This window comes from Python bivittatus, unplaced genomic scaffold (genome assembly GCF_059951505.1).
Source record: "Python bivittatus isolate LINGU-HERP-01145 unplaced genomic scaffold, Pbiv_v1 ctg000020_np1212, whole genome shotgun sequence".
Classification (NCBI taxonomy): Eukaryota; Metazoa; Chordata; class Lepidosauria; order Squamata; family Pythonidae; genus Python; species Python bivittatus.
In genome coordinates, this window is record NW_028277030.1 from 7,853,476 (window position 1) to 7,867,569 (window position 14,094).

Below are 14,094 nucleotides of genomic sequence, written 5' to 3' on the forward strand. Positions count from 1 at the left end.
CCCCCCAAAAAAGAAAAGAAACATCAAACTAAAAAACTATTTCCAAAGTTTACAGATGTGAAAATAGTAGGGAAGACTACTGATCTCCTGGTTTCTAAAGGGGTCAATCACCTTTAATAAAATTCTGCAATACAGAACACTTAAATGTTGACATACTGCTGTGATTCAGGATGACTGAATGATCTGAAGACTATTTTGCCATTGAAAATGAGTGTCCCGTTTTCAGCCAAGTCATATCTGAAAGTATTTAGCAGCAGTTTTTTTTCCTCCAATAAATTTTTAAGAAAAAAAAAAAATATGAAGAACAAATTCTAAAGGCTTAAAGCAAACACAATCAAAAGCTGCTCTTGAAGTCAAGGTAATAGTCTACAGGTAGTCCTCAACTTACAATCATTTGTTTAACAACCATTCAAAGTTATGACAGTGCTGGTGACTGATGACCCATCCTCACACTTACAGCTGCCACAGTGTTCCCACGGTCATGTGCTCAAAATTCAGGCGCTTGGCAACCAGCATGTATTTACGAAGGTTGCAGCATCCCAGGGTCATGTGATCACCATTTGCGACCTTCCCAGGGGGCAGAAGCAAGGTCAATGGGGGAAGTCAGATTCACTTAACGACCACGTGATTCCCTTAACGACTGTGGCAAAACGATCATAAAATTGTGCGTGACTTACTTAATGACCATATCACTTAGCGATGGAAGTTCTGATCCCAACTGTGGTCATAAATCGAGGACTACCCGTATTAACAAACAGAAAAACCACGCCAAATCCTTTTTCTGCCTTCCAGAAATTATTTCATAATATTTTCTAGCACATTTATATATATATTTTAGCTTATGGACTGCAGCTGTGATTTGGTTCCTGTGATTCAACTATTGGGGCATTCTTATTATCTCCAAATGGCACTGAAAGACCTAGTACAGGTTTGTTAAGTTTCTAACTCTATCTACTAGTGGAATAATAATTCTCCCTCCACAGAAAATCTGGGAAAGCCATGATTAGGAGATATTGGGGTCAACAGTTCATTATGATATTTACAAATATCTTGGCTTTGAACTGTCAGGTAACTTCTACCAAAAGCTAAATATATTTCCATAATATTTAGACTGGTTTCAGAATTTATCAGAATTAAGTCAACACAACATTTGACTTTGCCGCCACTTACATTTTTAAAACCCACCACTTGGCATTTATACTGAATTTGACATGCCACTCTTTTGGCCCAATCAGTTTGCTTGGATTTCAGTAGCTTCCTCTGCAAGCTTGTCTATTTCAAATCAAGATAGTTAAAACGTTGCTAGTTATAAATACAAACCATTAGTAAATGAAGGCTGATGTTTAAAGAGATAAAAATGTGAAGTTCAACTCTGTACCCTCAGAGTTTTCTTGGCAGTGTTACTGAAGCGGTTTGCCATTGCCTTCTTCTGGATTTTTAAAAATTTATTTCATACTACAGCCAACAATGCTAGGATTCTCAGCCAGTTCCCCCATCCAAGTACTAACCTGGCTCACCCTTCTTAGCTTCCAAGACCAGTGAAGGTTAGCTATGTGCTACCACTTGTTGAAACAATTATATTAGATCATTAATCACAGACTACATTTCCATAGGGGCTCTGAATGGAAAGAGGTAAACTAGGCTTCCCCCACTTCCTCCAGAACCATACTGAGCATTCCTGGTTTTTTGCATCAGGAAAACAGCTACTTACAAGCATGGCTGCTGAAAAGAGCCAGAGTCTTTCTTCATAGTAATCCTGCTTGCAGGTGACTGGCTACCGGATGGGGAAATGAAAAATTTTTTGCCACCACAGCTAGGAATGATTAAAAAAAGGCTAACCTGGATCATCCCTAGATATCCCACTTAGGATCACAAGGAGAGAGCTACAAGAACCTTTTTCCTCTCAGAGATCCTGCTTTGTTGGTAGGAAAGAATGAGAAGGAATAAACAGAGGGGAAGCCATAAGACTTCTTTCTTCCACCCTTTGATCTTCACAGGGCCAGTGGAGCAGGGAGCCTACACCTCTTTTCTCTCAGCAATTCTGAATGGGAGAAGGAGAGTAAAAAGGGAGATAGAAGGCAGACGGAAGTGCACAGGCACACCTGCTAACCATTAACATATAACATTTGTAGCTCTGAAGGCTAGAAAGACCAATGATGTGTGGTCTTCTCTTGGTCTTTTGCAGATTGTTTTGGATCTGGTTATTCCTTGTCTATAATTTGGATATGGTTTGTTCTTGGGTCAGCAGGTTACCATTAACTGCACACAGGCCATAAAAAACCTTCTTTGTGACTTAGGTAGGTGGAAAGTTCATTGTGTAAGCCAGAATGCACCTAGACCCAAATTCACCAATACAGAACTAATTTACAGTCATGCTTTCAATTATCTTTCCATCCATCCTCTTAGATAAGCAGCTGTCTTGCCTTTTCAGTAAACTTCCTTATTTTAATGTACTTAGAAAAACATACATTTGGTGTTTTATCTTCAGCAATTCTGCCTTCAATTTCTTTATTTAGATTCCTTTATAGTGAACTAACATTATTTTCCCAGAATAATACTCTTGCCTTTTATACCTTCAGCTTAGGTTTTTATAGCCTCATCAAGGGTGTTCCGAATGTGTGTAATACCAGTTAGAAAAAGATCCATATATTTTTAATTATGGTTGTTTTAAACAAACTCTAAGCTTACTTTACTCACTATATTTTTACATATTAAAATACTTAACAGTGATTTTAGAAATACTGATCCAGAATATAGCTTCTGAAAAATAAATTATGGTGTTTTGAACTTATAACTTAACATTCCTTTTGACTTTAGTAGCATTTTCCAATAACTTCCCAGTCAAATATCTTGTCACTATTAAGAATAAAGAAATGCTTTTCCTTTAGTTTGTCCAAAGACAAAATCAATATTTAGAGATTATTTTTCATGGTATTGGTTTATATACATTGAACCAGCGTATGACTTTTCTCTGCCATGTTATTGATCATTCATTTTCATATGCACTGCAGAGGGTTCTGGAGACAAATTATACACCACTTCCTATTCTGTAGTATGACTGCATTTCACATTATTGCCTTCCAATTTTGTTATCTTACTTTACGTTTTGTCAAGAATAAACCTTTTTTTTTTTTTTTGGACAGAGTGACTAATTTGATAGACCAAAGGATTACTATGGATGTAATGTTTCTTGATCCCAGTAAAGTGGTAAGGTTTTTCATGATAACAAGCTAGACAGTACAGCAGTACAACACCAAAAAGTTATTCATAAACAGTACTGCATTGTCCTGGAGGAGAGGAATACATGGGACCCCCCAAGGATCCATACTCACCTCAATGCTATTCAACAACTTTATAAATGACCTAGAACATGGAATGGAAAAGGCCTTGGCTAATATCTTAGAGAAAAAAAGCACAACTCAAAATGATCTTGACAGGCTTGGTCACTGGATCAAATCCAATAGTATGCTCAACTGTGAGAAATGTATGGCCCTGTATCTGGATAGAAAAAATTGAAAGCACAGATTGGAAGGACCTGACTTGGCAAGAAGCGTATGTGAGAAGGATTTAGAAGTTCTAGCATACCACCACCAGAAGATGAACAAGCAGTGTGATGCAACAGCTAAAAAAACCAGTGAAGCCTTGGGCTTCGTTAACAAAAGCACTGGGTCTAGAACATGAGAGGCAATAAGTCTATTGTACTTATTGTGCCTAATTTTGGGCACCAGACTTCATGGTAAGACTATTAAATAATGGAACAAACTACCTAAAACAACTCATTGGAAGTTTTCAAATACAGACTGGACCTGTCATGGATAGTTTAGTGGATTCCTGCACTAAGCGGGTGATTGAAGCAGATGTTTTATAAGAGCCATCTACTCATACATTCTATCATTCTAAAAGAGACATTTAATCCTTACAACAGTGCCTTTCAATCCAAGAGTAGAATTTACATGGCCCTGGGAGAGTGGCAGATAGGTTCTTCTCCCCCTTTTTGTATACCATTAGTGTTGTTGTATGCTTCCTGTAAGAGGTAGGCTTGGTTTCTTCCTATATTGCACAAGGGGGTGAAGTAACCCAGAACCCACACTGGAAATGTAGGGCATTCAATAACACTGGATGCAGAATGTGAAACTGAACAAGTTCTAATTTGGATGTTTCAGTATGTATAATACAAATCTGGCTGAAGTTCTACTGAGCACAAAATACTTGCAGATACTGCCTGCCAAGAACCAATAACACAGCAACCATGACTTTGAAGAACAAAACAGAACTACTTATTGTTTCCATTTGAAACATTTTTCTAAAAAAGATCACAAATACAAGATAATCTCCAAATGCATTACAACGTTAGGGCTATCTGGCAAGCTTTAAGAAATGCTGTCCATGAACCGCTAGAGGACTGATAAATGCAATTTTAAATAGCCATAGAGGTTATAAAAAAAGGTTAGAGGTTCTGTTGCCCTAAATCACATAAACACTCTCTATGACCACCCTTACCTCTCTTGTCCATGCAGCACTATGGTAAATTTCTCTAGCCTAATGCCATAGAGATGAACAGCACTGGAACTCCCATTAGCCCCAGCAAGAATACAGACCAATTGATAGATTCCAAGAAGAGCAACATATTTAACAGGAAGCAATTCTTCTAAACTGACTTATCAAACTGACTTACGCTGATGAATTGCTATTTGTGTTTTTCATGCAATTCACTTGTTTATAAATTGTACTTTGTAAGCATTCAAATGCACATAAGTAACTTGGCTGAATGGTGCCATAACCCTGCCTTCTCAAGTAATTATTATCCACATTTCTTATATATAGGCTAAGCACAATTAACCTTTTTGCTTTTGATATACCACCTGATGTAACCAAAGGTGTGCATTTTTTCCTTCCACCAAGACGATTTGGACTAAAGAGATGAAACGTTGCTCAATGTATTCTCAACTTTAGCACAATAGGAAAATAAAATGCAGAGTATTTAGGACTGCAGAGCAAAGTGGAATCTAGAGCCAAGGATTTAATGCCAACTATTGTACAGACTTCTGAGGTTACTAGGCAAGCGTTACAACTTGATCCCTGAAATACAACAGAGTTCTGCTTAGAGTTCTGAAGCAGGCACTTTAATTACTAGCTAAGTTTATTTCACCCTATATTCCAACATCTGTTAGAGGAAATACACATTCTCACGTATCAGCTTAAAAGCAGGGAGGAACCAATGTTATAGCACATGATGGGAAATCAAAGATATAACATATTTTTAGAATTAGCAACAGACTCCAAGTGATACAGTACTGAAGTACAAAAGCTATGGCTTATTTTGAAAGGAAATTTATTCCTTTTTAGTAAGTCTACATGTGTGATGTTTTTCTTCATTCTTTTTTTATTCACATGCCAATGTTTAGTACAGCTATGTGCTATTTCAACATACTTGCTCCTGTGACTGAACAAGTTTGAATACTCAAATTCCAATTTACATTGATATTATGTTTGAAATAATGGCAGCTTTTCAACACAAGGTCATTCCATTAGTTTCACAACTGAACATTTAAGCCAACTTGAATGCACTACATTCAAGAAAAGAGTTGATAATCTGAAAATGCTATATCTGGTGTTAGACTAATAATAGCTCATTCACACATGTAAATAATCTCTTAATACTGCAGATCAAGCAAGAAATAATAGTGGAATCACTTCAGAGTATTTGTATAATCCCAACTAAACAATCAGCTTTTAATTCTGTCTGAATGAGGGAGGTGTAGAAGGAAGACTCTCCAGCTTGCTTGCCTACTTCACCTTGCAGCAGGGAAGAAAAACTTCAATGAGAAAAGAAGATGCATCCCAATATATGCAAATTGATTATTTGTGGACAGTCTCTTATCATACAATCTAAACTCACTGACTGGAAAAACTACAGTGGAACCTCGGTTTACGAACTTAATTCGTTCCGTGACTCTGGCCGCAACCCGAATTGGTCGCACCCCGAAGCAAATTTCCCCATAAGGTTCAATGTAATTACCATTAATCCGTTCTGGCGTGGAGGACAGGGAGGCGGCTATTGCTTGGAGGGAGAGTCCCCCCTCCCTATGACCACATGTCAGGGGCGGAAAATGGCCACGGACCACGTGTCAGGGGCGGAAAAATGGCTGCGGACCACGTGTCAGGGGCGGAAAAATGGCCGCGGACCACGTGTCAGGGGCGGAAAAATGGCCGCGGACCACGTGTCAGGGGCGGAAAAATGGCCGCATATCCTGCTCGTACCCCGAGGTGGAGTTCGCAAACCGAGGTAAATTTTTGCGGCCAGAGCTGGTTGTAACCCGAAAAGTTCGTTAACAGAGGCATTTGTAACCTGAGGTTCCACTGTAATTGAGATGCCATATGCATCTTAGAGTACATAGAAAACCTGCATGTTTTCCAACTCTCCAATTCCATAAAATACTCCTCTGGATAACTATAATCAATTATTTAGGCACTAATTTTAAAGATTCACCTGTTCAAAAAAATCACTATATAGGACTAAGTCTTGCCTGAACTCATTTTATATTGATGTTTATACCATACCCTAAAAACTGCAGCTTATGAACTCAAAATTAAGAATATTCATTAGATGTATAATACATGAGTGGTATATCTGTAAAAAGAGCAAGGTCCTTGTTTTTATATATCTATAACCATTATAGGTTTCTTAGCAGCATATTAATGCTACTGAATTATATCAGGAGGCCCAGATGTTTATCACTGATATCTAGGACATCACTCTGAATTGTGTTTGTGTAATAATATATGCATTCATTCAAAATAGTAGCAAATGTTTCATTTCCCTCTTTAGGAAAAGAGTGCAACAACTGGAAATAAGGTTCCTTACTATTTCATTAACTAACACTCTTTCATTATGTGTTCTTTTCCACCCCCATCCTCCAAAAGCAAGAAGAAAGTTCATAGAAGTGATAAAAAACAGCTATTTTAAAAATGCCTGGACTGTCTGAACTCTGTCTAATGCAGCCTTCCCCAATCTGTTTCTCTCCACATGTCTTGAAATTTTGACTTCCAGGGTTTCCATCATCCTAGCTAGGAAATCACAGGGCATAGAGGGCAAAAGGACATGGAAGGTCTTAGTTTGCATTCATCCCAACTCAGAAGAGATGGCTGAAGCTTACTCTGTAACAAACTCACAAATTCAGTGCACTAGTTCAGAATATATATCATGACATGAGCATTAAGACTGAAAGTAGAAGGCAACTTATCTACAGTAATGAAATATAAGATGAATAAGAGTGGATCAGAAGAAAGCATGTTAGCATTGAATGTTATTTGACACATCAATACTTCGTTGTCATTTCTGTTTTGTGAGGTATTTGTGCATTTAGAGATTATGGAATAGACATGTTAGGAATCAACAAAGTGAGTTCTTTCTGATGTTTCTCAAAACCAAGTAAATAGTATTACAGGTAGTCCTGGACCACAATTGGGACCAGAACTTCTGTTGCTAAGTGATATGGTCATTAAGTGAGTCACACCCAATTTTACGACCTTTTTGACATGATTAAGTGAATCACCACGGACGTTAAGCAAATCCAGCTTCCCCCATTGACTTTGTTGGAAGCCCCTTGGGAAGGTGAAAAATGGCAGTAATGTGACCCCGGGATGCTGCAACCATCGTAAATTCATGCCAGTAGCCAAGCACCCAAAATTTGATCACATGACCATGGGGACACTGCGACAGTAAGTGCAAGGACCGGTCATAGGCCACTTTTTTTCAGTGCCATTGTAACTTCAAATGGTTGTAAGTTGAGGACTACCTGTACGCTGGTCATTGACCAAAATAAAGGAATTTAAGTAAATATTGTGGCTTCAAGTACCAGGCTACTGGTGCTCTTTTTAGTGTTGGAAAATACAAGTGGTCTAGTATGTGAACATATACATTCCCAGCATAAAGATTACAGGCTTTTGTTTTTCAACATACGGTAGCAGTATAAAGATGCTATAGAAGTGAAGTATAAGGGACAGAAACCACATAATTCAGGGGCAACAGTAGATATTAATTAGCTAGGCAAGCTAAATATTGTAGAATAAAGACTACCAATTAAACATATCAGGAATCCAGATAATACTGGTGAAATATAAGCATTATATACTGAGCCTATATGACTGATTAAAAAAAAAAAAAGACTGAGGATTCCCTTGAGTCAAGATGAACAACATGGGCATATCCATGTAGGTTTCATAGCAAAAATACAGAATACCTTGCCCGTACCTTTTTTCTGGATGTTTTTTTCAACTTCTAAGTGTAGTCCAAAGCCCTTGAACTTTCTGGTGATGTCCCATCCAACCCCTGACCAGGTCTGATCTTGTTTAACCTTTTTTTTTTTTTTTTTTTAAGTGGACCAGGTGCTACCACCTGACTGGGCCATATATTATTCACCTTTTAACTGCTCAAGCAATAAGAATAACCATATTTATCAAAGGATAAAACAAATGTAAAAAAAAATAAAGCAATTGTAAATATACACAAATGTTTCCTTTTACTAATTCCAAAGCCTTTGAATGTTGCTCCTTTCTTTTTCTTTTCCTTTTTTGGTCTGTGTGGGATACTGAATCCTCCAAAGCTGCATGTTAAAAATATCAGTACCGAAGGCCTTGTAGACATAGTTACCCCCCCAAAAAAAATTGTGGTTCTTGTAGTTCTGCAATAAATGGACAATTTATGAAGTCAAACTGACTTCCCTGAATTTTTGGCATCTTAATATAGGGCTGCAGCCTTAACCTTCAATAAAATGTTACTCCTTAGCACATATAGTTACAGTACTATTTTTAAGTAGTGAACTAAAAGCATGCGATCGGCATAAGCTAATGTTTTGAGTTAACTTACGACTGTATTTATTTGTACTATAATATTGTGATAAACATGTAGACTTTTGTTTGGGAAACATCTTTATCCAAATTTGTTCTATATTCTTGACAAGATTTATATCAAAGCACATATCAAAGCATATTTTGCAGATTTACTGCAAAAAACATAGTTTTTCATGCATTGCAAAACTACAGTACAACAAAATCAGTATTATAATTCTTGCACATTTTGTTTTGGATGTACATTGGGGAAAAACAACAGGAAGCTGATATTTGTTTTCCCATAGCAACTTGCATAACATTAATATCTTTTTATGCAAAGATTTGTTTCCACATTGGCAATCCACTGTGTGGTATCTTCTGATAATACATAACATCTGAATTACTGGGACAAGAGGAAACTGATGGGAGCATATAGTCATACTTCTTAATTTCTCCAAACTGTAATCATATAGAGAAGAACAGACAATTTATTTGATGAACATTTTGATGCAAGGGGACAAGGAAGGAGAAGATAAAGTTGATATAGTATCTAGTTTTATCACTGCACAGAGATTGCAAAAAAAAGATGAAACAGTTATATCCAATTTTCTACAAACGGGGAAAACCACTAATATTTTATCCTGATAAGCACAATGTTTTTTAGACAACCCCACACAACAGGAGAACATCAGTTCAGTAAAATATTGTAACAATTGTTGCTGCAAGATTTGGCGTACAATCAAGTCCTATGTTTTACACAATAGCTTAAAACTTTGCAGTCAGTTTTGTCAGCTTTATTTGGTGACAATTTATGTATTTATACAATTTATATGGCTGCCGCACTCACAAAATGTAACTTTGGACAGCTAACATAAGATTCAAAACAAAACTAAGACTTATGCTCATTTTTCTTTTTGCCAGAATAAAAATTTCTGTTATTGAAACAAATTCCTGAAAATAAAATCCCTCCAGCTTTAGCTAATCAAATGGAACACATTTTGTTATGTACATAACTAGCATCTAGTACATGGACTACAGGAGAATCCTATATCATATGATCTATATTCTCCTAAATAGCCTGCTGATACTGCAACCAGTTCCTCCCTCACTGAGCTTAGAATGCTAGTGATTCACAACAAATGTTCTAATTCAAACATGGTTCCCTCTGCAGGATGTTACCACATACTTAGGACCAAGGCACATAATCAGAAGTCTTCTAAACTTGAGTCTAACATGAAAGGGAGAAGGATGTAGACTGACGTTATCCATGCTAGGCTTTAAGTGATAATTTCTATTGTAAGAAGGTTTTATATGAAAAAGTTAGGGCCTGCTGCAAAGCAGTATCAGTATATTTTCGACCCTTGTCTTTAACAAAAACAGTGTGTGTAAATGCTCTGTGACTAAAGATACAATAACTAATATATCCTTTTTCAGTCTGGATTAAAAAGCAAGGCACAGTACTAGGGGAAAACACTGAGATTACTAACTTGTTTCAAATACATTTTCCAAAATTCTTCACTTAAGACCATAAGTAACCAGAAACCTTAAAATGCCACCATAATTAATTGCAGAACCTAAAATTTACTAACAGCGCTGATTTCAAAAGCTGCTAATTAGAATTAACATCTCAAACAAAACATATCTACTATGAAGTAACTTAACCAAAGTTACTAGCAAAATAATTTAATGTACCAAGTAACTTTAAAATGTCAGTATTTTCTTCATATTCTTTAATTTAAAATACTATGACCTATTCTTAAAAATCCAGGCTGCATTACTTTAACCATTACTTTTAAAAGAAGCCAAATTCATAGAAAATATTTTTAACATTAGTTTGAGTCCTGAAATGAGTAAAGAAATATTAATATAAATGAGAATATGACATCTCAAGTATCCATAAATTACAACCGTAAGATCTTTGGAGAGAGCCCAAATGTAACATAGACCAAAACAGAAAGGGAGACTTAAAGCAGTGTAGAATACATTGTATTTATATGTTTATGAGATGCAAACTAAAGCAGGAGAAACAGACTTCTTGCTCCCTTTTCCTTCCTGTACAAATTTAACATGAACATAAAGCTAAATCCATTACTACGTAACTCAGATTTAAAGCAGAGAATTTGGGAGTTTAGTTGGTAGGAAGCTGAGAAAAAGACTATCATCAAGATTGCAAAAAGTAACCAGCTAACTAGCAGCCAAGACAAAACAGGCCATCTGTAAACAATACACTTCACTGGAAAGTACAGTGTTACATACATCCACTCATGGAAGTAGTCTCTACTTTACAGTGATGAATAACTGCAGATTTTAAAACTGAAACAATATAAAATAAAGACACCATTTAGCAGCTACCATCCTCAGAGGTTTCCTCTCTTAAGGAAGAATGTGGACTCATGTGGCTGAAATGATTTAACACTGAAAGCAAAAAAAAGACCCTCAACCTCATTTTCCATGAAAAAAGGCAGAAAAAAATTAATAATATTCCCTGCGGTAATTTAGCCATTTGAAGCTAAAGACTATTGAGTAAATTAGCTAAAGTGGAAAAACAGAAATTTGCTACTAACATGTCAGATGCCATAAAGGACACTGAAAATAAGAATTCTAAAATAAAGGATAAAGATCACATTATTTTATATACATACATACATATAGTGAAAAGGATGGTGAAGAGACACCAAACACCGAAGAAATAAAGCTATTGTTATACATCAGCACAAAGGAGTCAGATTCCTTTGTTTTACCCTTTTTAGCATCAGTTAACGTTTTCGGCCTGCTCTATTACCCCGGCAAATTAGGAAACGTATTCAGAGTTTCAAGAAGCACGTATCTTTCATGACCTTTCACACGCTGCTAAGGCAAAAAAGACAGATTTCCCAGCCGAAAGCTCCCTGACAAAGACTTCCCAGATTACTACCAGCTTTTTGCTAAAGGAAGATGAAGACAGGATGTGGAAATGTTCACCTCAGACGCCTGAGCAATTTCCTTTTTGAGAAAGAGGACAAAGAACATGCAAACGTAAAACCTACACAGAAACACATCAGGAGACTAAAAACAAACGGGGGAGGGGGGGAGAAGGAAGAAGAAAACGGAGAGAGCAATTCTTCCTTCTTCCTGCTCTAAAATTTCCTCTCGCTCCCCCTCCCTCCCCCGCTATTTCCCCCGAGTCCAACCGATACATTCTTACCTTGTACGGACCGAGAGCCGGGATAGTGACCCGGTATGAACTGGTGGCGTTCCTCTGTATCGCGCTCTCCTCCTCCTCTACACCAGGTAGAAAAGATACCACCGCTGCTCCTCACAGAACGGCAGGAGGGAAAAAAAAAAAGGCTGCAAATCAATCACCTCCAGGAAAAACAACCCTCACTCAGATGCCAGGCAGGCAGGCAGGGCGGGAGAGCGATTCTGCAGCGGAGCTTTCAGTAATCCTGCCAGTGGCTCGCGCCAAAGCGGCGGCCGCCGCGCGCCTGCAAACCCGGGGATGGGGCCGGGGAACAAAGTAGCTCGCCCTCTTTGTGGCTGGGAACGAGGCGGAGGGAGGACAATCCCCCGACCAACCAACCTCGAGTCTAGAACTAGCCCTCTGGGTCAGCGGTAGCTCCACCACACATATACATAAAAGGGGGCGGGGACACGGTGACCTCATAAAAACGCACCGCCCTCTGAAGAAGTGTGGGAAGTGTAGTTCCTCGGAAAGGAAGACTTCGAGGCTGGGTAGAAGCGGCGGGCGCGAGCGGGACTACGCCGCGGTGGCGGGCGACGTTGTAACATGCGTGGGGCGAATTCATTAAAGCGAGCTGTCTTGGCTCAGATGCTCTAAAGCCAGGGGAAGAAGGGGAAGGAAGACTTTGTCGCACGAGGCGATTCAGCTACGAAATGTTGACTATACTGTTCGCAAAATTACAGGATATATGAAGCAAAGTTTATTACATGCGCGGCATCGTTCCTCCCAGGACGTTTTTTGCTCAGACGCTTGCTCAAAGAGAGTTTGTTTTTTTGCATACCAGGGTTGTAAAAGGGTCGCTGGAGCATATCCAATTTGAGAATATGTTATCAAGCATCACAGTTAGGGTATATGATTCCATTTATTATGGAAGACCTTTCCAAACAATGGATGCAAATTGAAACTATATTAGAACCAAAGAATTTTATAAATCAGTGGTGCTTTCACCCAAAACATTTTGCTGGAATAAACAAGACTGAAAATGTTTTCACAGTGATGCTTCAAATTTGGAAAAGTAAATACATAGCTCTGATAAAGGATACTTCTCCTTTAACTCCTTTAATTATATATATAGATTGGGATAATCACTATGGTCTGGCTAAAATGAAACTTTTAAGCGAATACAAACGTTATGGATTAAAAGATTTTAAAGCAATAGGGAACCTCTCAATAAAGATCAGATAGAGCAACAAACAGGTGATAAGTTACGATAGTGATAACATGGTTTTAATGGTAACAACTCAAATCTCTTTTGGGCAATAGGAATGTTAGAACTTTAGCAGTTCTAGGCCTTACACCAGTTTTAAGAATTTAATACTTACCTGCTTAGAACAACCAAAAGGAACAATCTCAAAAATGTATAAGCTATTATTGCAATTACCCATAGGAGATTGACCCCATAGTTTAAAAATACTGGTCTTGGTAAACCCATACAGGAAAAAAATTGGCAGGAGTTATGGAAATAGGGTGGATTCACCTCAGCTTCAATGAAGAGCTGTAGTGGAAGATTATGCATCGCTGGCACTTGATTTCTGTTAGATTGGCATATATATATCGGATTTTTTCAAATGTTGGAGAAGTTACAAAAAAAGGAGTTTTATTTGTGGTGGCCATGTGATAAAGCTATACTCTTTTGACATAAAACTTTTGGGTAGATAAGTACTATTACTAAACAAATAATTGAATGTTCCTCATAGCTTACTTCATTTATTTACAGGACCAAATTTCAAGCTTAAAAATAAATAACTTATTTACTTAATTTTAGCAGCTAAAATAATAATTGCCCAGCATTGGAGAACTCTAGATAACATAACAATTGAAATGTGGATTAATAAGTCCTCTTCAATTGCTGCATTAGAAAAAAAAATCACAAAATTAAGGGAACATCCAAGTCAGGAACCACAATTCTATTAAATTTGGATAGATTTTATAATTTATCTCAATAGCAATAGACTATAATATGATAAATTTGTATGTGTATAATATCTGTCTACTTACTTTTTAGTAGATTCTTTTGTATTTTCTATCATTTCTTTATGCAT

General features: G+C 37.4%; 1 protein-coding gene across 1 annotated transcript in view; it reads right to left on the reverse strand.

Annotated features, from left to right (window-relative positions):
* PELI1 (pellino E3 ubiquitin protein ligase 1) overlaps positions 1-12,417 on the reverse strand; it is a 55,541-nt gene extending 43,124 nt beyond the window's left edge. The window contains exon 1 of the mRNA XM_088134082.1: positions 12,017-12,417. The gene's annotated coding sequence lies outside the window, so the exon portion shown is untranslated. The remainder of the gene's footprint in view (positions 1-12,016) is intronic.
* Between the last annotated feature and the right edge of the window lie 1,677 nt (positions 12,418-14,094).